General features: G+C 42.7%; 1 protein-coding gene across 2 annotated transcripts in view; it reads left to right on the top strand.

Moving 5' to 3' along the window:
• The first annotated feature begins 564 nt into the window (after positions 1 to 564).
• Positions 565 to 26,986, top strand: part of ADCYAP1R1 (ADCYAP receptor type I) — a 141,523-nt gene continuing 115,101 nt past the window's right edge. For both annotated transcript variants that reach the window (XM_066313852.1, XM_066313843.1), the window contains exons 1-2: positions 565 to 632; positions 939 to 1,168. The gene's annotated coding sequence lies outside the window, so the exon portion shown is untranslated. The remainder of the gene's footprint in view (positions 633 to 938; positions 1,169 to 26,986) is intronic.

The following is a 26,986-nucleotide window of genomic DNA, read 5'->3' as shown; positions in this document are numbered from 1 at the left end:
TTCCCTCCCTGGGTGTGTATCTGCTGTGGGAGAACAGAGAATCCTTTCCCCAAGCTCAGAGGGCTCAGCCTGGACACAGGCCACCTGTGCAAATACCATCTGCAAAAATGGTGGGGTTTTTTTTCCAGCTGAAATTCCTGCTCTGCTGCGCCTCAGTTCTCCTCCCTGACAACTCCAGCTACTTTATCGCTTCTCTTCGCAATCAACTCTGCAGGTCCGGGAGAAATTGGCTCGTTCCATCCTCCCTCGCACATCCCCCTCTCCCTCCCAGCGGCGATGCCATCCTCCCTCCCATCGCCCTGCAATGCCGACCCTGTCACACAGATGAAATAAGGAACAAAAATTTCTGGGACAGCAGAATCGGGGCTAAAGTGACGGGGAGAAAGCAGATTTGGGGTACGTGGGAAAAGGAAAGAAAAAAAAAAAAAAAAAGGGGGGAAAGAGTGCTCGATTCAGTAAATTTGATTTGAATAAATCCCTCCTCCAGCTCCTCCTCATTGGTTTCTTTTTCCCCTCCATATTAATGAGAGAAGCTATTGGTGCCATATCGCTTTCCCTTTGCTCAGGCACTCGGGGGAGGAGGTGTTTGCATTTCTCCGCAGGAGCAGCTCGCTTTGCAGAGCATTGTCTGGGTACGAGAATCACACACAGGCACAGGGGCAGGAGCGCTCCGGAGCATCTCCCCCCGGCACAGCATCTATCATCCTGAGCGCCCCTCTCGCCCCTCGGCCCGCCCCGAGCGCCGGCAGCCCCCCTAAAAAAAAGAGAAAACAAAATACAGAGAGGGGAAAAAAAAAGTTTTAAAATATCCCGCCTCTCTTCTTGCTTTTATTTTGGTGTTGTTTTGGCTTATTTATTTATTTTTTTAATTTGAATTTTTTTTTTTTTCGGTGAGGTTTGTTTTTGTTTTTTTTTTTTTTTTTTTTTTCTTGCTTTAGCCATGGCAAATTCCTTCACGGCCAGGAGCTGGCCCATCCCCTGAGCAAAGGCAGCTTGGACATGACCGGCAGGAGAGGGAGGAGGAATTTGGATTCCCTTCGGAGGCGCCGACCCCTCCTGCGGCCGGGGGGAGCCAGCGCTGGCAGCGGGGCCGGACCGCTCCCCGCGGCCACTGTCCCCCCGCGGGGATGCGGCATCGCCAGCGCCGGGACCGAGCCCTGCTGCAATGGTGAGTCCTTCCCCGGCCTCCCCCGGCTCCTCCCGGGGCGAGCCCCCGAGCGCGGGGATGCCACGGCGGCGGGGGAAGAGGAGCGGCCGGCTTGTCTGCGAGTGACATTGATTTACGGGCTCGTCCCTCCGCGTCCCCGGCTCCCGGGAACACTTCTGGAAGGGGGGGAATTGCCGGCGGGCTCGGAGGATGCGTCCTTCCAAGATAGATGGTGTTCTTTGCGAACGGATCGATCTGATGCCTTTGCCGGCGGTGACAGGTTGGGGCGCTCGGTATGGGAGTCACGTCTGGTTTTAACACAATATGGCTGGTAAATAAAACCCGATTGCCAGCGGCCCCGCCGCTGCTGCCGGCGTTTCCGAGCTCCAGGCTCCCGATGCGAGCTCTGCATCCTCCTCACCTGCCGCAGAAACTCTGATTCACCCCTCGAGCGGCGCAGCAGGAGTTGCTTGGTTTTGGTTTTTTTACTGTGGGGTAGGAGGGAGAAGCTGCGGTCCGTGTGTGCCTTTGACCTCTGCTGGCGTGCCTCTGGGCACTTCTTATCAGTGTTTGAACAGCTGGCCCCGATAACAGCATCTTCGTGCCCAGCACATCCCCAGTCACGGGGGTGGGCACGCAGGACAGGCTCTTCTCCGCTCTGCTCTGAATTTGGGATGCCGAGCGTTCAGGTATGTGCTGGAATCTGAGGAGTTTGCAGCCAGGGAGAGAACGAGAACGCGATAATGCAGCTTTGCTGTGCAGAACTGGAAAATGCACGGCGAGGGGAGAAAAAAAGGGGAGATGTGATTAGTGACATGCTGGTGTTTATGGCTCCACAGCCATCCATCCCACTTACACAGCAGCAGATCTGGAAGAACTCCCTGGAAGTCAGTGGGTTTCTTCTGCATCTGGTCTGCAGGTAAACAGGATCTGGCCTTTAGCTTGAGGGGTGTATTGGAGTAGCACTGGAGGTAGCTAATATAAGAAGAAAATCTTAACTAAAGTGAATAAGGCAGCAAAGTAACGTGATTCTTGCTCAGGGAATTATCAATTACCATCCTTCTGGTGCACGTTAATTACAGTGCAAGTGGTGGACTGGTACAGCAATATATAACTGAAGCAGCTTGTTGGATTTTTCCTTTTATTTCATCTGTTGGAGTAAAAAAAACCCAACAATTGGATTTGCACTTGCTGTTATTTGGGTACACAGTCTCCTGACTCCTCTGTCCAGCCTATGCAGCAGTGGTCAGGCACAGCAGGGAAAGCTTCCGTGGCTGATCCAAGGGAATTTTGGATTGCTGGAGGTTAATGGTAGCACGGAGGCAAACTCCTGAAAGTGCTCCTGGTGTAGCTGCAGAGAAAGAACGTGTTATACAAGCATCTCTCTTTGGCTAATGCCAAACACCCTGGAGCTGGCTTGGAAGAAGTTGTCCCCTAGGATGGGTAAGGCAATGATGGAATTCGGTGAATAATGAAGGAATGCTGGTCAGGGCAATAAGGAGATTAAAGGGTAATAAGTTGGATTAAAGTTGATGCGTCTGCTTGTGTGTAGGTTGTGGTCTTACACTTTTATTCCCACCTGTTTCTGTGGGCTGTGTGCCAGGGTTGCTGCTTTGCTGTCGTTCAGGACAGCTCCAATTGCTCTTATTTTGTCCCGGGCATCGTGGAGGGGAAGGTTTCCTCTGCTTTGTTCTCTCCAAGCAAAGACGTGTGAATGGCTGGGAGGATAACCATGGGCACTGCACAGCCTTCAAGGTCACGGGGGATTTTATGTGATAAATACACTTATTTCTCTCTAGACAGGCTTTGAGATTGCTCCTCAGCTTTAGCTTTCCATCATCCATGGGGTCCCTGCAGGGAACTGGAGGGGTCTTTCCTCGCTGTGGGTTTGGGGTGTTTGCTGTAGGCACGATGCTGCCCAGACCTGCTGCTGCTGTTTGTGAAGCTCACAAACACGGAGGCAGGAGCTCTGCTGTGGGATGCTACCAGGGAGAGAAAGGTTTCTGAGCTTGTGGGCTGCTCTGCTGAGCACATTCAGACCTTTGCTCATCACGTCTCTCCTCGTTTGGCTGGCTGAGGCGGCATCCTGGAGATATTTTTTTTTCCCGGGGTTGAGTTCCATATGTGCCTGTGCCTTTGCTAAGTTGAGCCCCGTGTCCCCGAGCTGATTCATTCCAATGTAGCAGATTTTGTTTGCCTTTCCTTCCTTCTGAGCACACTTAGTACAAACAGTCTAATTCCCAAATTAGCTCAGATTATCTTTTAATGAAACCAGAGTATCTGAGTTAAGAAGCGCTGAGAAAAAGTGAACTCAGGGCAGGATCATGCTGCAGCTCATGCCTGGTGGAGAAACCTGCAGAAATATCAGGTCTCCCTGATTTAACAGAGAAATTGCTTATTTGCCACTGTTCCCAGGAGAGGAAAACTGATCTGAGGATGTGGAAGTCAGTGGAGATGCTGAATTTTATTTCACCCCTTTCCTTGGCCCAGAGAGTACAGCCACAATCTTTAAGTCAATGAGGGGAATTTTTCTGTTGGCTTGTGTTTCTCTGTTTCCATTTCCTCTGCTCCTGTCACGTCCAGCCAATCCCATACCATCTGTGCTTCGGCACACACTGCAGTCAACAGGATTTCGGAGTGAATTTTCCACATCAGGGCAGAAGTGGAGCAGCTCTGCTGAAAGGGATGCAAATGCAGCAGTGAGGAACTCTCTCCTTTTTGCCATCCACAGCTTGAAAGTCATCTTCGCTGACAGTGTCTCGTCAGGGTGAGCTGAGGCACTGCTGAAACAGGCTGCTCAGAGTATCCCTGAGGAGCCTTTCCCAGTTCCCTTGGTGCTGAACTTGTTCTGTTCGTAGGGAATGCTTTGCATACAGAAAGGTGTTTGGTAGTTTTCCACAGCACTAACAAGTTCTAGAATTCCCGTGTCTATGGTGGCTGCTGAGACGCTGTTTGGATTGTAATTGAGTGGGCACAAATATACAGGGGAAAAAAAAGGCAGATTTTTTTTTTTTTTTCCAAAAGCTTTGTGGCAGATTGTCTACCCCTCACCCCATTGCTTCCCGGGTGTTTTATCCTCTGACCACCTTTTGCTCTCTCAATTTGTTTTCTGTCCTCTTGGGCTTGCAGTTTTATCTGCACAAGGCAAAGCAGGAATGAGTGTGAAACTCGCTGGGTTGTTCAAGCCTTGTTTATGTAACTCACTGCAGCTCAGTGGCTGTGTCCCCCTGCAAGCTCATCTCCAGAGCAGCCAGAATCTTAATTCCCAGTTTGAAATTCTTAGGACAAGCTAAACCATTCCATCTCCTAAAGAAAAGGTGGAAGCATCATCACACAGAGGATACAAGGCCAGTGTGGCTGTTGTGCTGAGGAATATCTCCTCGGAAGGGGTCCTGCAGAAATACACAGCTGCAAGGGACTCGTTTGCTGCTCTGGTTCCAGGCTACTGTTGAATACAAATTCTTCAATTTATCTGCCCCGGAGACACCCTGACAGTGTCATTCTTGTTCATTCAGATGTTGTATTTTACTCCTTGATGGAGAGCTACGATCTGAAACTACTTTGATCTATTTAACTGCCATAGTTTTGGGGGTTTTTTTAAAGCTCTTAAAGGTGGAAAAACCTCTGCCGTTGTTAGAAAAACCCAAAGCAAAGCAAACACCAAAATACCCAACAAATAACTCAATGATTCTAGTTTTTGTTAATGTAATTCATAATTTACTCTAAAACTGAGAGAAAAGTGGATGAATATGTATATGCTCAAAATTTTCTTGATAATGATTATTGCAATAGCAATAACAATAATAATTTATTTTGTAATGCATTTCGAATATTGATGTCTAAGAGCTCCTTAACATACATTAAACCTCTGCCAGGTCTGTTTTCAGGTTTGTCCATCCAGTTTGAGGCATTTCACAAGAAATGTGCCTCAGACACAGTGGCTTTTGCACACCATTAGAGATGCTTGGGTCACGATTGCTCATGAGCTGCAAATGGAAGGATAATTATGGTCTGTTATCTATGATTTGTTGGTTTGCTAAATGGACCCAAGGGTTAGGGCAGGAAAAGATGTTTTAATCTGCGTGGTGGGTTAATAGCCTGGATTTTTTTTACTTTTATTCATCTGTTGCTCAGAATCAGGCAAGTTTTGCTACTTTCTGACCCTGTGAGGGACATTGTCCAATCTGATTCTGTGAGGATTCTTAAGGAAAAAAAAATAAAATTGTGTTGAAGGGAAATGTGACTGAATTAAATCCTTGGTTTCTGGGAAGCAGATTTATCATTAAGTCCATCTCTGAGGGGCAGAGGATGTATAAATTCATTTATTCTCAAGAAAAAAGTTGTCCCCAAAGGATCCCCTGGCAAAACTATTGCTCATTTCGTGTGGAGGGAAGACTTTCTCACTCGGAAATGTTTAACTGCCTGGATGATGCTCATCTACTCTCTGAAAGCACCTGAAAATGAAATCCTCACATCCAAGCCAATCACCCTCATTCACTGTATTAGGAAGGAGCAGAGTGGTTCATCCCATCCTGGAGTGGCTCAGGTGAATCACCCCTTGCAGCAGCTGACTCAGATACACATCCACCATCAGCCAGATGGAGTGTCCCTGGCGTCTCAGAGGCATCCCTGGGAAGTGAAGTGCCTCTTTCTCCCATCTTTCTTTGGAGGGGAAGGCTGGTCATATTTGCTGGCTCACAAATTTTGATAGCTGGGAAGTTTTATGAAAAGCCCAAGTTTTATGAAAAACCTGAGAGAGCTGTGATGGGTCCCAAATCATCCTCACCCACATCTTCCCTTTATTCCATGGAGGGCAGATGCAGCTGCTGGAGAATTGATGCCATGTGTCCCAGACAATATCCTACCTAGTTGTTGGGGTTTTATTGATTTTTTTTTTAATTATTTGTTGATTTTTGAGCTCTGAAAGGCTTCCTGGGTGTACCAACACTTCCCTCCTTTGTCCAGTTACCCAGAGGGATTTGCCAGCTGAAGCTGGGATGTGATTTTGTGGATACACCAGCATGGGGACACATCTAGGACAGTGACATGATTTTCTTCAGGCACACACAAGCAGGCTGTGCCTGTTCTCTGAGCCAGGCAGGAGCTGTGCAAAGCTCCAGATTCCTCTGCTCTGCCCTGCATGGGAATGGCTGCACTGGAAGTTGCACAGAGCTGGAGATGAATGCTGACCAGACCTCATTAGCTCAGGGTTGGCACCTTGTGAAATACATTTTGACCAGCTTGGAGCCCTTGTGCTCAGAACTAGGTGACCTAAAAGGCAGCTTTTTGCCATATATCAATGGCTCAGTGTTTTTTCATTTTAATGCTTTCAGCCTCTGTCCTAAGCTAACAAAGTCCACTGATAAATACACTTAATTATCATCTTCCTCCTTCACTATGGCCATTAAAATTATTTACTGAAAGCCAAATAATGAAAAAAAAAACAAACCAAAAAACCATGAACCTCTCAAAACACATTGATACATAGACCGGAGGTAAAGTTGTAGCAGTAAGAAGTACATTTCTCCACAGCAGAAATAAATTATATCTATTTGGAAAAGGAGTTTAAAATAGCTAAGATATCTTTAACTCCAAATTCCTTTTCCTGGAATGGATGGACTTTATTAAATCACAACATTTCTGTTGCTGCTCTTACAGTCACATTTTTGAAGTAGGTTTAGAGAGGGTGCTTTTTATTTCTAGCAAAAACATACAATGGCACGGTCATGGTCATAAGTGAAAAAACATTTCCTTTTAAAACAAAATATTTGTAATAATGACATTTTACATGCATCTGCATTCTTAAATTGATGCAATTAGTACCAAAAGCCAAATATGAGCTTAGGCTTAATTTGCATCTAAGATTTTGGACACACAACAGAACTTTCTCTCTTGGCCTGGAAAAAAATTCTCTAAAGAAGCCAGCACAAGTGCATTATTTAAAGACCCAAGTTAAAGTTAGTGAAGTTACTCATTTCCTGTGTTTCAGAGAGCTAGATCTTTGGATTCCTTCCAGGAGTTTTGTGTTCTAACTTAAAATGCAGAGGAGATGAGAGAGCATCCGAAATACCGCAGATGCTCAAGCTCTTCATGACTAAGGCTGTGAGTGTGTCACAGCTGCCACTGGAGCCCTGGATGGCACAAGCCACGCTCATTCATTTGGGTTTCGTGGCTTTTGACAGCCTGGATGGGGTTTTTGTGCTGCTGAATGGGTTTGTGAGCCGAGATGATTACGTGCAGTGGGCGAACAGCTGGGATGAACTTGGTTAGGGAATAGTTCTTGGTGGCTGCAGGGAGCAAACAGAGAGGAAAGCCAATATTGGAAAGCCATGTGGAAGTCATTTCTCTGCATCATCCAAGCCTCTGGACACTGCTCCAGATTTTTGTTCTCTGGCTTGTTGCTTGTTCCACAGCTGGACGTGGCAATGCATGGAAAAGATCCTTCACAGGCTACCAAAGTCTGAATTTCATTCAGAAGAGGAGAAGAAAAGCACATCACAGCCTTTTTGGTGCCTCCAGCAAGTGTATCCCCGACAGATTTTCACCTCTAATATTCAACTAATTTCATTTTCTCTGTATGGAACTTGCAGGTCCCTTTTGCTCAGATAATTTTTATGACGCTGTTCCGAAACGGGATCCAGCTCTCAGATAAAGACACCTCAAGAGGAGTGTGGGTTTTGAAGTGTCTGCCTGTGTCTGAGTGCAGAAACTCCTGTTAAAATAAAAGGACATGATTCAGTCACTTAAACAGAGGTGTTAAGTGTCATTTGAGATCCCCTGAGGTATCTGACATCTATCAGGGATTTGTCAGTGTGATGTTTATCTACAGTGCATCATTTCCCCTCTTCCTGAGGGCAGGTTAAATGCCCTGGGGTGTTGCTGCACCAAACACCAGCGTTTCAGCTACTGATTCTGGCCTCTGGCCAGTGCCCAGTCAATGTGCATAAATACAGTTATCCACTGTAGGCTGAGCTCTGCAGCTCTTCAGCCTAAAAAGTCTGCCACAAATACCACTGAGGCGGTTTCATCTGCTGGCTGAGTCCTGCCCTGGATCAGCCTTTCTGATCCCTCCTCCTCTTGGTGTAGAATGAAACTGATTGGATCTTGGCCCCAGTGCTCTTACCAAACACCCAAAGAATGTGGTTGATTTTCATATGCTCACACTCAGGGCTGGAAAAGAGCTTTTTGAATTTCTGCCTTTTCCTGTCTTGGATCACAGTTAAGATAGTGGGGCCCCCTAAAAAAACAAAACAAAACAAAAAAACCAAACCAATACCAACCCAACTACATTGTAGGTGTATTAGTTTAGCTCCAAATCATTCCTGGAGTAATTTTTTGTTAGACAACCTCGAGACTACATTTGACTCTCTCCAGATTCAGCTACCACTGACAGCTCCTGGCTTTTGTTGCCCAGATTGCTCTCTCCTTCTAGGGTGAGAAAGAGCTTCTGGATTCTTTGAATGTTTGTGATTCACCAGCTCCAGTCTGGAGTTTTTCCTTGTGACTTCTTTTCCCAGATTCCTTGAAATGTAAATTCCATCTACACATAGTTTTGCATTTTTAATGTGAAAAGACCTTTCTGTCCAGGTTCCAGAGTGGTGCTGGCTTTACTACTGAGTTGTTTCAGTTTCTCCAAACTCTCCTGTTTGGAATGAACAATGTCAACTACACACTTTCTTTGGTGAAGGTTTGTGTGGTTATTGGTCTGCTTTTATTTTTTCTGGCATGTTCTCTGTCTCCAGAAAGCACAGAGGTGGATCCAAGGTGATTAAAGCAAAACATGACCTATTTAGATCAACGCTCTTCAAAGCACCAGGGTTTAATATTCTTCTGATAGACTCAGCATCTTCCAGCTTCTCTGGGGAGCTTCATGTGCATATGTGCATCAGTGTGGAAAACCTCTAATAAAACTCTCACTGAAAGAAAAATGTTTTTTTATCTTTCCAGGATCCATCTGGAAAAATGAGTCTCACATCTTCCTAGGGAAAAAAAAAATAATAATAAAAAAAAAATCCCCAAACTAAAAGTCTCCCTTTTTGACATGGTCTTGATTTTTAAATATTTTTAACAATTTTTTTTTTCTCCTAATGGATCATTACATCAACCTTTTGCTTTCCTACCCATTGTCCCTCCTGAATTAGAGCAAGGACATAATTTAGTTGCTGTCTGAGGCAAACCTCAATAAACAGATTATGCATATTTTCGTGTACATTACATTATGCAGTACCTTTGCCAAATCCATTCACAGAAAGAAGAAGTTTAGTGTCTGAAATGCCATGAAAAATATGGTTATGAAACCAGCAACATGAGAGCTCTACCTGATTGCTTAAATCAGATAATTTGGAACTCAGAGTTATTTTCTAAAAGAGTGAGAAGGAAGTTCACCTGAACATTACCACGCAGTTCATTTCTTCACTGACTGCAGAAACTCTAACCTGATATTCTGCTTAATGAACTGACAGACTATTCCATAATGAACGCCATTCACTGAAATGTCGAAGTTTAAAAATGCTTTAGTTTAAACCAGGGGTTGTCTTGAATTTTCTGGCAATCATATATAATTTTATGTAATTTCCTTTTTGCTTCTTTTTTAACTACTTGCTCTAAAATACAACCTTTTTATGTGTGCAGATGTCTGGGTGAAACGAAATGGTGTTTATTGCATGTTGTCTTTACAACAATGAAACCTGTGGAATCCAGATTTCAATTCTTTTGATCCCAAATCAGGTTTCTAGGATAATTAATTGGTTTGGACATAATTTTTACCTCCATGTGGGGGAATACTGGGCAGTGAGTGCTGTGGAAGAGCAGGTAAGCCAGATATGATGATCTGAAAAAAGAAAAGTTAGCAGATCTCCCCATGCCATGGCCAGACTGGAAGGATATGCAGGCGTGTCTGAATGCATGGCCAGGATAATCCATATCACTCTCTTTAGCAGCATGTTCAGACTGGCATTTTATAAATCAGCTCTGAGAGCTTTAACCCAAAATATTACAGCTTCTGATTCATGGGCTGGTTTCGACATGCCAAATTTTTTCTGTACTTGTGCCACATCCTTGCCATTTCCAAAATGCATCCCTGTAATGTGCTACTGCTTCTGTGTGACTGAAAAATCACCACCTTTAGTGCCTTTGTGTTTGCCCTTAGCCTGCAACAGGCAGAAGATCAGACCAGAAAGCAAAACCTGTATTTGTATTTTTAGTGGATTTTTATCATGAATGGCAAAGACAAAGAGGACGGAGTTGAGGATGACTGAGCCTACTCTGTTCTTTCACATCTCTGCAATGGCCCTCAACATAGAATCTGAGAGAAAATCAATTAAAAATTCATGGAATGGTTTGGGCTGGAAGGGAGCTCAAAGCCCATCCAATCCCACCCCTGCCATGGGCAGTGACACCTTCCACTGTCCCAGGTTGCTCCAAGGCCTGTCCAGCCTGGCCTGGGACCCTTCCAGAGTAGGGAAATCCACAACTTCTCTGGGCAGCCTGTTCCATTGCCCCACTCTGGAACATGCCCCACTCTGAGTAAAGCAGGCAGTAATCCCCGAGAATTTCTTAACTTCCTAAAGAAAACAATATTATCCATCTTTCCTCAAGATGCATCTCAGGACTTTTCTTCCTTTGCTGCTGGAGCACCATAGATCAGGATGTTGTCCCCACATCCTCCTGCTTTTATTTTCAGCACTTCTAAACGTTGTATTAACCTTTTGGCAATTTTTTTCTCCTCTAAGTTGAAGAAGGGTAAGGAAAATTACTGATGTAAGGGAAAATGAAAAAAGAAAAAAAATACTGATGTGATCCAAATTGGACAGGTAATATTGGCACCATCTGAAGCTGGACTTAGCCTTCAAAAAAGGTCTTATCTCTAGGAGGGATGTAAACTCCTCCACTCTCAGTGAAAGGAACCACAATGATTTGCCAGGCCATTTAATAATCAAATGTGCAAAAGAGTAAAACAATGAGTATCCCTCCAAGCACTTTCCACTCCCCTCAGTGCTATTATCATTCTCTACCCTATTTTGCTGTGTCCCCTCTTTGTCCAGCTGGGATTCAGGCTGTTCTTACCATGACTTCAGCCAACATCACCATGATCTCCATGGCTGGAAGCCCTGTATTTTCAAGCCTGGTTTTACAGAATGTTCTGTAGGATCCCACACTTTATTCCTGATCGCCTCTCTCAGCAGACTGCTGCCTTCAGTGACCCGTGAAATACAGTACAAAGCAGGACAAACCTGTTGTTTTGAGTTTTCCCTTTTGAGTTTCCTGTGGGCAGCTTTGGAAGAGCTCCTCAGTGTTGTGCAACAAGCTCAGGGAAGGAACCCGTGTTATTAATGTCAGCAATGCTGAAATGTCTGTCAGGTATATTCAAACTGCTTGTTGCAACTTGGCCTTTCAACAGTACAATGGGATAAACGAGACATGACCCCAAGTTCTTAATATGGCTCTTAGCAAACACTTACAGACATTTTTTGAATTCTTTTAAAATAAATCATTTATGTGAGTCAGTCTAAGTATCCAAACTTGTTTGTTCATTTGGGGATCTATTCAACATTTTGCTCCAGTAGCAGTGAAATTCCATTGCAAAATCACAACTCCCTGCTGGAGGGCTACACTTTGAGTAAATTTATACAGTATGCCATTTCCATGGAATCACAGAATGGTTTGGGTTGGAAGAGACCTTGAAGTTCACTCGCTTCCACCCCCTGCCATAGGGAGGGACACCTCTCACTATCCCAGGCTGCTCCAAGCCCCTTCCAACCTGGCCTTCAACACTTCCAGGGATGGGACATCTCCAACTTCTTTGGGAAACCTGTTCCAGCACCTCACCACCCTCAAGGGAACAATGTCTTCCTGATATCCAATCTAAACCTGCTTTCATTACATTTGAAGTCATTCCCCCTTGTCCTAGCACTACACACCCTCATAAATAGACTCTCTCCATCACATCTCCATAAGTACAAATTTCTACACTATATCCACAGAGCATAAGAATATAAATTTCAATTAATTTCTTTTTGCTGGAAGCAAAAAATTCAAATAAATCAGATGTCTTGTGCTGCATGATAGTTTCCCCTGCCACTGTCCATTACAGGAGTCTGGGATGACTTGGTTGTCTATAAACATCCACAAAGTACACATCTGAAACTACTGGAGGAAAATCCACTTTGATTTGCAAAACACTCTCTTAACTCCCCTTATGGATTTGCAAAACAAAGGCTTTCCATGTCAAGGATGGGACGTAGGGTTAATAGATTCAAAGTGGAAGAAAAAAAAGATCAAAATATTTCCTTCATAGGTTTTTTTAGGATTTAAAAGTGAATACTTACTCTTCTCCCAAAGGATTTCTTAAAAGTGTCGCTGTCATTATCCTAAATTGGTAGTTAAGGAATTATCTGAGGAAAACCCACGTCAGAGTTCCTGTGTGCTCAGACAGGCACAGACTCGTTGTCAAACATTTTTCAATTGCTTGGGTTTTGCAGTTGTGCCTTTTTTTATCTCCACGCTGCACAGTGACAGAATTTTCTGTTGTCTTTCCGAGATGAAATGAATCTCCCCAGATGAGGGGAAACTGTTTTCATTAAGATCTCTTCAGCAGAGGTGCATTTGCTTGACAGCACAGCCATGAATACCAATGAGACTGGAAATGGTGAGAAAGGCAGATAATCATTTGCAGGGCTCTGATGGGAGGGAAACAGCAAGAATCTGCAGCAGCCTGGGAGAATCTGACCTCCAAACTCTCTATGAAATATCTCAATAATGCATTTCTCAGATGAAGGCAAGCAGGGGTTGCAAACATGGTGGTCCAAAGAGTTTCTACAGCCAGCTGGGCTGAGGCTGTTCTGGTTGCTGGTGAAACAGTTTGGCAAAGAGAGCAAGGGTGATAGCAAAGCCATTGCTTGACCTCAAGGCCAAGGAAGGTTCCAAACCTGGTGTATTTCACTTTGTAGTTACAATATTAAAGCCATTTTCTTTTCCCTGCTATGAAACCACCACTGGTGGTTGTTGGCTGCTCCTTGAGCTCCCTCTTCTTCACAAAGAGGTGGCTGAGAAATCACTTCTGATCCAAAGGTGGGTGATGAGTTTAACACAAAAGCAATCTGGCTGGCTGCACAGGGAGATTTTACCCTGGTAGGGGACTGCTATGTGGTTATTGATTTGTTGCCATTGACAGATGGATTCACTGTGGTCCAGCTGCTGGTTTGGACAGAACAGCTTTGCTTTTAAACCTTTTAAGCACTTTTGGTGTACATAGCTCAGAAATGAGAGTTAAAGAGAGCCAGATTACCCTTTTACACATGGAGAGGGGGAATAGAAGACTAGAGACTGCAAGAAGATAAGGACACTCTAGAAATAAACTTATCTACAAAGACGTGTTCTGGTTCTTGGATGAAAGTTCTTTAGTCCTCCAAGGAACCTTAAGGAGTCAGATTTGACATGGAGACCTGTCCATGGTAATGAGAAAATATTTTTAAATTTCAAATGCTCGTCAATTATTTTTTATTAGTGAAGCCTTTACATGGATTCTTTTTAACCAGATTTCTTTAAGTCTTGGCTTAGTCTCTATGAATTAAAAAAAAAATTTTGTTCCTTAGTTGGTTCCTGTTCTGTGCTGTCTCTTTTCAATTAATTTAGCCACTATTTGCTCTTAGTCTGCAGCAGAACTGGTGGCAGGGAATATCTGCTCTGCAGGCTCCTGTTTGAATGATTGTTGATGATAATATTGAATATGTTATCAAGCTTTTTAGGATATGAGAGGGACTCTGAAACTCAGGAAAGCATTGTCTGTGCTGATGCTGGGAAATTGAGCATCACTAGCGAGCGTCCTAAACTCTGGGAATTTTGTCACAAAACCATTATTAAATAATTATTATTAAATGAATGATAAATAATTTTCATGTTGAATGGGTTTGCAGGTCAGCCAAGATTCTTTTTTACAATGCCTGGGCACAAATCAGAGGTGATCCAATCTCGTCCATCATTCCCAACAGGCAGTGTGCAGATGGCCACTCTGCTGGAGGGGCTGAAGAGGTTAAACAATTTCTACAAACCCCTTTGCCTCAATCCAAACCCAGCACACATCTCAGTCACCGTGTGTGTGTGTGTGAAGTGTGGCTGAAAAAAAACACCACAAACGAACAGACAGAAAAAAACTCATGCCTTGTGCCTCCCACATTCTCCAGCTCCTGTGCTATTCTAGCTCTCCTGGCAGTGATGTTAGATTGCAAGAAGTATCTTAAGGCAAAATCCCGCAGTTTAGTCATGACTCTGTGCTCTGGTTTCACGTGTTGTGGCAAGTCTGGATAGTGGCTTTTCTGGAGCATCAGAGCTCAAACCCTGCACGGAGTGAGGCCTCAGCTGAGACAGGGCAGGAGAGATCTCCCTTGGTGGACAGACCTGACTCACCAGAGAGTTGGGATGTGTGCTGGAAGAGGGAGTTGGCTGCACATCAAAGAGCCTATATACTCAACTTGCAGATTCCTGGGAAGCTGTTTCCTTAGTGACAATAACAACAAGAGCAATTTTAGAGCTTTTTTTTTTTTTTTTCATGTCTGTTTTTAGTGCTTTAGAGATGTTCAGAAGTCAGAGTACAACTGGCACTTTCCTTCAGAAGGGTTGTTTTTTTTTATTGGGTTGTCTTTCTTTTTTCCTAGCTCACGTTGACATATCAGGATTTTAGTTTGTCATAGGGATCTGCCTTAAAACTGTTGTTATTTTTAAATCACAGACACCCTGAGAGCTGAAGGAACAGATCTTGCAGGGTTTTTAATATGTCCAGTAAATGGTAGCAAGTTGGGAGGTTATCCCTGTGACATCAGTGCTGGGGGATGTGGAGAGTAGACACTCCTTAAAGCCAATCCCACTGTCATGGAAGGGACTCACCAACCCCCAAAACTAGACTTGTAAATGGAAAAATTAAGAAATTGAAATGGAAAAAAAAAAAAAAAAAAAAAAAAAAAAAAAAAAAAAAAAAAAAAAAAAAACCACCAAAAACCAAACCAAACAAAAAATCATGCTTAAGAGACAACCCTTGACAAAAATCATCAACCTCCATATTTGTCAACATTCACAGTAAATTTTGAAAAAAAAGAAAAAAAAAAAACCCTGTAACATGATTTAGGGGTGGAGGGAAGAAAATACCATAGAATCCTGGAATGGTTTGGGTTGAAAAGGGGCTTAAAATTCACCTCATTTGCACCCCCTGCCACTGGCAGGGACATCTCCCACTATCCCGCTCTCTCCAAGCCCTGTCCAACCTGGCTTTGGACACTTCCAGAGATGGGATATCCTTGTATGGCAATGACCTGGAATTAGCTGAAAGGTGGGACTGTTGTAGCAATAAGACCAATTTTTCTGTCTTTCCTGAAGAAACTGTGCAGGGTGAATTCCTATTCTTCATCCTGGCAAATAAAGACCCTGAGCATGCTTGAAGGAAATTAGTTTTGATTTCCAAGAAAACAAGGTTGACTGAAACCCTCATGAAAATACTCAATCTGGAAGCTGGGAGAACCTTTAGAGGTCACAACATGTCGTGAAACTGAGGCAAAGCATGGAAAAAACCTCTTATTATTTATGAATTAGGAGGGCTGACTGTACAGGCTTCATCTTTAACCAAAGAGACCAAAGAGTGACTGAAGTCAAAATATGATTCATGCCACGGAGGTGTCAGACTCTTTTTATTAACAGCAGAAAGAGACTAAAATATCTCTGCTTATAATTTAAATGCTAATAATTAACTGGGGAGAACTCTTTGTCCAGGAGCAGTGTAGTCAATTCACTAACACCACATGATTCTTTCTTTGTTCAAGGCGTCATGTAATTCTCAATAAATTTCAATGTCATGAGCAACTTTGTTTTGCCTTCCTCAGTCAGGGCAGGGGGGCTTAGAACATCGTGTGTGTGCATTTCCAAATGTGCTTTTAATTCCTGTTCAATTCTCAGACACTAATTCTTGATTAAATTATGAATTGCTAGAAACTAAATCAGGATGAACCATATGGCATGGTCCAATATGGAAAAATCAATGAAAAAAATAGAAATTAAAATATATAAGCACTTAAAATATTCCTGAAATACCTTCTACAGTTATTAAAAAACAAACAAACAACAACAACAACAAAAAAAAACACACAAAAAAACAAACCACACAAAAAAACCCCAAACCAAACCAAACCAAACCAAAACACCACCAACAATAAAAAACTCAAAAAAAACCAAACTAAATAACTCTGTCTCCCAACTCACTTATCATCAACCTTTTTTCAGTGTGGGGGAAAAAAAGGCAAAAAATTGTAAATGACAAACAGAAAATAGCATTTATGATTAAATATAGATTGTCAATTTGCTATTTTAACACTTTGGATCATTAATTTAAATGGAGACCCCTAATAATGAAGCAGCAAGGTTAATTAAGTTTTAAGTTCTTTGGACCACTTGTATCCACATTTCACACCAGTGCTTTGGAGCCAAATTTCAGTCTCTCTTGTGAACTGCTGCTTGCTGTTATGCAACTACTTTTCTTTCAGTATCTCACCATTATTAAGTGGTTCCAGCCTAGACTTGAGTCTTTATCCCTTCATCAAAAGCCTGATCAGGTTTGACTCGGCTCTGCAACACGTGGATGATAAAATCTGAGATCACAAACTGTGCACTGCATGTCTATTTTACATCAAACCACTCGATGGTATCTGAGAAAAATGAAAGTGAATTTTCTTAGCTCCAGCTTTCTGGGCTCTTTTTATGGGTGGATCTATTAGAGCAGAATATCAAATTAGGAATTAAAAGATTTGCTAGGTTAAAGCAGAGAAATCCCACAGGGGATGCAAAATGATACATTGGTACTGGGGAGGGAGGAAGCAAAGAGGGGTGAAAAGAAGTACCACAACAAGAGTTGAACAAATTAAACTGACGGGGCACCATTTACTGAACGTGATGCAAACGCATCCATTAAATGGCAAATTAAAGAGCAGGAGAATTTGTTGCAGATTTTATTCCTGGAAAATGTTTCCAGTCAGAAAATTAGAATATATGCGTTGCTAAGACCCAGATTCACCTGCTCTGTCAAGAATGACAAAATTAATCCCAATGTTTGAAGGTTAAAATAACAAATATCAAGAGTAAGAAATAGCAGGTACAAGGAGAAAAAAAAACCCCATAGGATCATGGGAGGGCCTGGAGTCCATGAGTTCTGAAGTGTGAAGTCCATACAGTTGTTTTGGAGCCCTGCAGCTCCCTGAAGGCACAAGAACCTCCAGGTCCACGCTCTCATCATCACCTCTTGGACCTCCCTGCTGAGCTGCTGAGGAAATTCCCTGACCCAACTGTATCCCACTGGCCTTGGCTGGCAAAGCTTTATTTCTTCATAGAATCACAAAATCACAGAACCACAGAATGTTTTTGGGTTAGAAGGGACCTTAAAAATAATTTCCCACCCCTTGCCATGGGCAGGGACGCCTTCCACTATCCCAGGGTGGTTCAAGCTCCTTCCACCTTGGCCTTGGACACTTCCAGGGATTCAGGGGCAGCCACAGCTTCTCTGGGCACCCTGTGCCAGGGCCTCAGCACCCTCTGAGTAAAGAATTTTTTCCTAATATCCAGTCTAAAACAACCCAATATTCAACCTAGGCTGGGGATAATGTCCTTTTCAGCATGGCCAGAGCTGGAGACAAGAATGTCCATACCCTTCTTGAGGTGTTTGAATCATCCCTGCGGGATTTGCACCCAGTGGTGGACACCTCATTTCTACAGAGGGGCAGCAGCAGGAAAGAATCCACATCTTCTAATGAAGAAATTTCAATGTCCTCTCAGCTAATGCAAACAAATAGTATTAATTTAGAATTAGTTGAAAAATGAAACAACTGTGGTAGAGTGGAAAAAAAGAGAATTTGGTTTTATTCCCTGTGCTGGTGATCAGAGGAGGTACAGCAGGTGCTTGGAGATAAATGAATCCTGTGTGCATCTGTTATGCTGAGGTTACCTGGGTGGGAAGCACTCAGTGTCCTCCTCCCTCACTCAAGGCACTCTGCAGAAGTTCAGGGATGAAGATTGCCTTGAGGAGGCCTCTACATGTGGGAGCAAACTGGGGCATTTGGTTTGCTTTGGGAAACACACTAAAAAGGCAGGAGAAGGAGAAAAACACATTAATTTTCATTTTAGAGAGATGCTAATTGTGGCCTTTTGGACTGGAGCTGGATGACTGTCACTAGGTAATTATTAGGTTTTATTCACCTGCTTATTTATGACCTGTAAGCCCTAATGTCCTGGTTTGGGTTTGAGATTTATTTATTAGTTTGTTTTATGGAAGGGCTGTTTTCACGTTATCCTACATTATTTTAGTTTAAAAACTGTCGTTATTGTCATTACTGACTTGAAGATAACACAGAACATCCCACTCCTTTGCAGGCCATGAGACAGAATTATTTTTATAAAACCTGTGATTATTGTCCATCAAGGAGGATTTTGTGATTAATTAGAGTCAAGCAGTGCTGGATAGAATTAAACAATCCAAAAGGCATCTAAATCCACAACATTTTGGTTTCATCTAAGTGGGAGACCTACACACACCCACAAATGTGGAAAATATTACTGGAAAAATTATTCTCTGCCTCACACAGAGTTTTCATTTTATGGCTCTTTCTGAATAAAACAATCTTCAATAAAATACCCAATTCTCTGGACATGTCTAATGGCAGCCAAGCTGTGCCCTGGAGGGTCCTCTGTGCATTATCCTATCCAGACTCCAGCACAAAATTTATTCTGCTTGTCCAAAACAGTCTCCCACTGTGCTGACTCCAGGTTATCACACATTTAGTTTTTTATTTGCTGAGAGAAGATCATTCTCTTCCTTTCCTTTCTGTGTCCCTGCACTTCTCTCCCCAGTGAGTTCCATGTTTCAGAAAAACATACAAACTCATCCCATGCCTCATTTGCTCCAGCTGGCAGCAAACTCTGGGGACAGGAGTGAACTCTGGGATAGGAAATACCATAAAATGCAGATTCACCTTTTCTAGTGCATTTGGGGGAAGATTTGGTTGGGATTCTTGGTTTGTTTTGGTGTGGGAATTTTTAGGGTTTTGTTTGTTTGTGGGGTTTTCTTAGCTTGTTTGTTTTTTTTTTTTTTTTTTTTTTTTTTTTTTTTTTTTTTTTTTTTTTTTTTTCATTTGGTTGGTTGGTTGGCTTTTGGGGGTTTTATTTGAGTGATGCCTTCAAAGAAAAGCTGGTCTTCGGTGCAGAATATTCCCAGGGAATGTTTGCCAGCCTGGCCTGAGCCAAAAAAATGTTGTGAAAGGTAACTCAAAGTTTATTCTGTGCTACTAGGACCTAATTCTTAGGGTGGCTTCCATGTTTAAACAAAAGGATATATTTAAGGTCACCCAAAGCACAGATAAACCATTAAAATTTGCCCTAGGTTTTGTCATTGATGGTTTCTCCTTTATTTTCTTATCCTGGTCCACCTTTAATCCTCTCTTTATTCCTCTGTGTGGATGAGGAAGCCCAAGAAGGCCACTTGAATGTAGCTCTGTGCCATCTGCAGCCGTGAGGGCCCTCAATAATGCAGCCTGCAGAAATGAGGTCTTTGGGACAGCTGGATTGCTTGTCTTAATAAACTGCATCCTTTGGAAGCTGCTGGAGTGGATGTCCCAGTGCTGGAGATCAATGAAGCTTTCTCTTTCTTAGGTTGTTTTTCTTTAGATTGGATATTAGGAAGTGTTCTGATCATTTCCAAAAGTTTTTATCGAATGCTGAGCAAGGTGGGCAGATCCTGTGTTTCCATGAGAAACCAGCCTGGGAAATTGTCCCTGTCTACAGCACTGTCCTTGTAGTTATTCCAAGAGCTTAGAAGAAACCCTCTCCGCAGAGCATCCAAGGAAGTAGGTGAAATTATAAATATTGAATTATAAATTATAAATAAATATTTTAAACTCTAAAAAAAGGTGAATCTGATAAATTCCACACCATGATGAAATTGTGAAATCTTTGGCCAAAATCCTCTGTCCTAAAAAGTTTGTACAGGATCAAGCCTTCATTGCCCAATGAGCTTGAAGGGCACATGATGATGAGGCTCAAGTTTTTTTTCAGTGCCATTTCAGCTGAGCTTAAATTACATGTTAAGCTCAAGCTGGGTGTGAATGAAGACCTGAACAGAATTTACACTTGATCTGATGTGAGGAAAGTAAAAGGAGGATGTTGGAGCAACAAGATAAAAAACTGTTGCTAAACACGTTATTTAACCTTAATTTGCTGCCCACTGTAAGATGCTACTCATCAGCTGAGTGTAGCTTTGGCAACTTTTAATGTTTGGACTGAATCTTTTAATGCTGTTTCTCAAACCCTTCTCTTTCCCTTCCTTCCTCCTGATAGAAAATACAGAGAAAAAAGATGCAATTAAGCTGTTGTTTTGAGATACATAATTTAGGATAATCTAACATAGGCTGTGAACTCTATGGGATGTGCTGATTACATCTCGGGGACTAGACAAGGAATCTGTGGAAATTATCTCAGGTTTAGAGGTAGACATTTTAATGAGATAACTCTCACCCAGGGCTCTGAAGGGGCTCCCCGTGGGGAGAGAGGCATTTTCACAGTGTCTTTGAGACATGAGTCAGCCTGTTTCAAACTGAGCAGTGGGCACTGTGGAGGAGAGGGGATTTCAGCTTGGTTGGATTTACGTGTTTGTATCCTGGGTTTTACTGGGATGCATGACGACGAAATGACAAAGCCATCCACTGGAAAGGAATAGCACTTTGATTGTTTTCTGGGCCACCAGGGATATTCCAGCTCCACGTGACACCTAAAGGGAAATGTGAATCACAGCAAGTTGGGCTGAGTCTGATCCGATGGCCATCCTGTCAACTTATAAACGTCATCATCAGACAGCTTAATATCTATAATGAGGGTTTCCAGCTTTCACTTCAACAGACACATCCAAGAGAGGAAAATTACCCCTTGTTTTAGTTTCCATTGTCTCCTGTTCACACGGGATCTGTAGATCAGGTTGCTGCTGTAGTAGCTTGGAGTTTGACAGAAGTATAAACAATGCTATAATGGATACAACTGACATTTTCTACTTGTGTTTTGATGAGTTTCTTTCGGGGTTTTTTATTGCCTCTAGAATTGATAAAATAAGAGAACACATCGTTTATTGGCCAATGAGTTCTGTGTGTACTTGTATGTGTGAACTTGTGTGTGTGTGTGTGTTCATACGAAATTGATTTTGGTCCTGCATTGTTCTGACCTTCTCCAGGTATTCCCTTAGGGCCATATTCTGCTACCCTATGGAGCACCATAGGGCCAGCTCATCTTCTGGATATGGAGAACCATGAGCAGATAATGAATATAGAGATGGTCTTATTCGCTGGCTGAAAAGATGATTAAGTGGGAATGAATCACTTCCGTTCAGTTATATTTGCCTTTTTTTTTTTTTTTTTTTTTTTTTTTCCTAGAAGTGGTAAAGCTTCTTTATTCATTGTTATAGTGAAGTGGTGGTGTATGAATTAAGCTGAATATTTACATTATCTAGGGGAAGGAAGGAAGGAGAGGAGAGGAAATAAGGAAAGCAAAAAAAGGAAAGAAAAAAGGAAGAGGGAAAGGAAGGGGGAAGGGAAGGGAAGGGAAGGGAAGGGAAGGGAAGGGAAGGGAAGGGAAGGGAAGGGAAGGGAAGGGAAGGGAAGGGAAGGGAAGGGAAGGGAAGGGAAGGGAAGGGAAGGGAAGGGAAGGGAAGGGAAGGGAAGGGAAGGGAAGGGAAGGGAAGGGAAGGGAAGAGGAAGGGAAGAAGAAGGGAAGAGAAGGGAAAGAGAAAGAAAGAGAAAGAGAAAGAGAAAGAGAAAGAGAAAGAGAAAGAGAAAGAGAAAGAGAAAGAGAAAGAGAGAAAGAAAAATTCTCTAGAGTTTTCTCAAGACTCATTTCTCTAGACAGTATTTTCTCTAGTCTCATTTCCTTCTGTGTCAGCCTATGACTGCCTTTTGTGTCAGAACTTTTTGATTCACAGAATCTTTTTGGCTGGAAAAGACCTCTGAGATCATTGAGTCCATCCATTAACTCAGCATCACCAGGTTAATCACTAAACCCTGTCCCCAAGTGCTGCATCCAAACGTCCTTGAAACACTTCCAGGGTTGCATTTTTCCTCATCAGAGTGTTCCTCATTGCAGAGACATGAGTCTGCTCTGTGAGTTAAGGTGAAAGATGGGCTCCAGCCCTGAAGCAGAGCCATGTGGTTGGGAATCTGTATCTGTTAACACTGCAGTGTCTTCAGGTGTCAGAGAAATTGGTTTACAAATATTCACACTACAGGGCGTCCTCTCAAAATTCTAAGTTTATTTTTACTTTCCTCCTCTCTCTGGAAGAAACTGCTGATGGTCCAAAGCTTTCTTCCAATTCCCAGTTTAACCTCTTGACCCAAAGCTGACTTTGATTTCAATTGGGTTTTCTTCCCATTTAAATTGATACTTCTGCTATTCTCAGGGCTGTGCCTGTTCCACTGAGGCTCCTCTGAGCTAATCAAACTGATTTTGTGCTTTATTACTCCTCAGTTTGCCAAGATTAGTAGCACATTGTCCGGGATCAAGGCAAATCTGTGTGCTGCTGAGGGCAATTTCTCATTTTCTGTTCACTGTGGAAGCAGCTGAGAGAAGCCAGCGTGGATAGAGATGGTTCCCTTTCAGACAGCCAGATTTATGTGCCTTGGATTCCATCCCTGGTGCTGCAAGAGCACGTGCTGTGGAAGGTCCTAATAATGTCCAAACGTAATGAGTTTATTAAGCACAATATGGGACACAGCTGGGAGCCCAGGCTGTCAGAAATGCAATAGGAAAGGAGGACAAAAGGGAATGTGGAGGGAAAAAAAAAAATTACACAGTTTCCAAGTGCTCATGCAGTGTCTTAAACTTTTCTTTCAGTGTAGCAGAGAAGAGTGAAACTGTTAAAACAAATTTAAAAAAGGGATTTTCGCATCCCTAAGAATGGAAGAGACAGGATTGTAGCCCCAGGCTTGTTCTGGGATACATTTCCTTAACAATATTCTCTTGAGAAATCACAATAGTAGAGGTATCTTTTTGTCTACCCAGTGAGAAGTTGGGAAACACATTATATCAATCTGTCCCTTTATCAAGATTGGCCCATGAAAGCTTTTGACATTGATTTGAAGCGTAGAGGAGGAGCCTGGATGTTCATCTGGGCCATCACCACAGATTGTCAGCTGGGAGTGCTCAGTGAAGTGAAGAACAAACAGAAGAAAACATTCTACTTTATTCAGAATGCCTCTGACTTTGCAGTGGAAAACGACAAGGAGTTGTACACGAGGCAAAAAAGATCATTTTTGCTCATCCTCTCTGAACAACTTGGCACACTCCCAAGCACCCTTTTCTCGATACCAAGGTTGTATCAGACTGTTTTCTTCAGACCATCTTGTATTTATTCCTTTGGCAGCAGGAAATACAATCAGTTCCTCATTGGATCACCACCCTCCAAACCAACAGATTACTCCCAGTTATTGCCTATTTTATTACTTCTGCCCTGCTCTCAGACAGGAAGGGTGATCTTGTTTCCCAGGCGTGATAAGAGTCTGTTGTGCTGTTGCTGGAGCTCCAAGACTGGAGTCTTGCCCTTGGATCCATCACCAGCCACAGGAACATTCCTATGGAGTCTGGCTGTGATAAATAAATAGTGGAATGCTTTGTTTAAGAGACCCTTGGCATCTCCTCACAGCTGAGAACACCTTGCATGGAGCCTGGCTCAGGTCTGGGGAGCAATGGTGGCTTTATAATGGCAGTTTGATCTTAAAATAATCAGCTCAGCACAACGACAGGGCTAATTGAGGGTGTTAACAGTGGCACCACACTCTGATAAATAGAATATTTTGTGTTAATTGTTTTGAAGCTACTACACTTGGGAAGATCCTCAGAGACAATGGGAATAAAAGGCTCTGGTCCAGAGCTGCATTTTCTGCTCTGCTCTTCCTCTTTTCTCTGCCTGTGAGAGAGATGTGTTCCACATGTGCTGCGCAGGTTCAAAGCAGAGCCTGGTGGACAGGCTGATAGACAGGTTACAGCTCTTACAGCCTCCTATGTGATCATGAAAAACAATATTTACACCTCCAACCAGGGAAGGAAACACTGACCACCAGTCAAGAAAAGCAAATTGATCAAGGAGCTCCTGCAAAAACATTGCTATGCCAGGTAGAGAACACGTTTTCCTGGTTGTGGAGTAATAATTCTGAAGGCTCCTGCCAAGCACCACTTAAAGCCCTGCTGGAATGGAGCAGCACATCGTTATCTTTATGATCCCAGTATTAATTTCATATTAGCAATGAAGTATCACATTTACCACAGATGCTCAAAAAGGATAATTGATCTGCTGTGAAAAGGGAATCATGTGAGAAGATTTTTTTTTTCCCTGCTTTGCCTAATGTTTCCTGAATGGGTGGTAGTTTGTAATTATTTCCCTGCCTTGGAGTGCTTACAGCCTTTAGTTAAGAAGTTTGGTCATTTCACCAGGCCTCTGGGGACATCAATAACATAAGGGCACAATAAATCTGATGGATAATGCAATGGGGAAAATAATGCCAATCAAGACAAGAATTTTATTGACGCTGTTATGTGGGAGACCTGCCAAGAAAAGCAATTCTGTGCCCAGGGAGGGATGAATTGTGTTCCATAGGCTCTGCTATCATGAGAATATCACTGCCAAGGTAAGCTAGAAAATCTTGACTTCTGGGTGCATGATCCACTTGTGTCCAGTTGAATTTTCAGAGAGCTTCAAGCAGCAGCTCCATCCAACAGATATTCAAAGTTATTACAATGTCAAAATACTCAGATATCCAGAATTGAGATGTCATTAACCTTCGATGTTTCATTATATTTTTACTGGTGAAGCAGCTTAATATGAAGGAGAAGAATTGTTGTATTGTGAGAATTTCTTTTATTTATAAAATTCAGGCATTTTAAATGGAGTTTGTTGAAAACAAAAAACAAACAACAAACTCAAGTCTTGTTAAGTTTTATGCATATGTCCCAGAAAAGCATAAACTATCAAGGCTCAGGAAAGGCTGGGCTTTGTGTCCACATCTATGAAGGGATGGGATATAGAGGATTAAGACTTTCAAAGAGTTTTTGATAATTTGCAGTTAATCAAGAAATTAATCAGATCTTCATATAGTGTAAATTTCAATATATTTCTTGAATTGGCTGAGCAACACTTACTAAAATCTGTTTCAGAAGAGCTAAAAATGGGGGTTTTTTTAATATGTTAGGAAAATTCTATAAAGCTAGAGGATTACAAAATGCTGGAGCTGTCAGGTTTTACAGCAGTGATAAAGAGTGTGCTTTGTAAGGACAAATTATAATGCTCATATCTTCAGGGAATTTCAATTTAAGTGAAGCCACTCAAAGGAAAATAATAAAAAATACCCAAAAAAACTAACACTCCACCAAAATTGTAATGGGGGACAGCTGAAGTCAAACATACATGGAAGTTATTAGGCTGTATTAATAAAAGGAGCTAAGATTGTGTTGAAAGTAAGAAAAGGCTGCAGGATAGAGGGAAGTCAGGGCTCTGTTTTGCTTGCCATTAATGCTTAGCATTGCTTACCATTTGTGTCTTGAACTTTGGGAATGGAATTTTCTGTGTTTGCCCTCATCAGGTCTGAACAAACAGAGGAAAAGAAAATTGGTTCCTGCAAAGCAAAAATTCACTTTGTCCAAAATTAGGCGTAATGTCACAGAACCATGAAATGGTTAGAGGTAGAAGGGACCTTTTAAAAGTCACCCAGTCCAACCCCTGCCATGGCAAGGCCACCTTCAACCAGACCAGGTCCCTCCAATTCCCATCCAAGCTGGCCTTAAGGCATCCAGCTTTAGGATATAGAAATTGCTCCCTGAGGTTTTCTACATCTCCACTGACTGCAGAGTTGGGCTGAACAATAAAGACCTTTCTGGGCTGAACAAAAAAGATCTTTTTGATGTGGCAAGGCCAGTTAATGTCTTCACTAATGGTCAGCATGGTGGGACAGAGCGCACCTGCAAGAAGGTTGAAGGTTGCACAAATTTAGGACGAGTTGACCAAGAAGTTGATTGTGCTGTTGCTCAGAGGGGACCAGAGAGTTTTGAGAAACAGGCAGAAAGATGAAGAAAAAAAAGAGACATGCAGAAAGAAAGGAGAGGAGTAATTCCATGCACAAAGGCAGGCTGGGAATCAGCTGCTGGGAAGCAACTCTACAAAGAAGGGCCTAAAGCTCTGGGTGGACACAAAGTGGATCCTGAGCCAGCAAAGTGCCCTTGCAGCCATGAAATCCAAAAGCAGCATCAGCTGCATGAGAAAGAGCCTTGGCAGCATGTCAAGGGAGGTGATAATTCCTCTCTCTCAGCCTTGGAGTGCCTGGTCCAGTGCTGGGCTGCTGAGAGCATGAACTCAGTGGGTTCTGTCAGGAGCCACAAAGATTATTAAGGAATTATAACGAGAGACTCAGAGAACTGTGTCTGTTCAGCCTGGAAAAGAGAAGTTTTGAGGGGATCTTATCAATGTGCAGAAATACCTGATGAGAGGGTGCAAAGGAGATGGACCCAGGCTCTTCTCTGTGCTGACAGGATGCAACAAGCACCAACAGACAGGAAATTCAGCTGTAAGATAACACTTGGTTATTGTTAGAATAGTCAAATGCTAAAAGAGGTTGATCAGATAAATGGTTGAGTCTCAACATTTGAGATGTTCAGACACTGACTGAAAATGAGTTTTGAATAACCTGCTGTAGCTGATCCTGCTTTGAGCAGGGGAGTTGGACTAGACAATCTACAGAGGTCCCTCCTACCCCAAATTCTGTGAATTCTCTTTAGCAGTCATTTTTCATG

Source organism: Sylvia atricapilla, chromosome 1, assembly GCF_009819655.1.
Source record: "Sylvia atricapilla isolate bSylAtr1 chromosome 1, bSylAtr1.pri, whole genome shotgun sequence".
In the NCBI taxonomy this organism is placed as follows: Eukaryota; Metazoa; Chordata; class Aves; order Passeriformes; family Sylviidae; genus Sylvia; species Sylvia atricapilla.
This window is presented reverse-complemented; position numbering and strand designations above follow the sequence as displayed.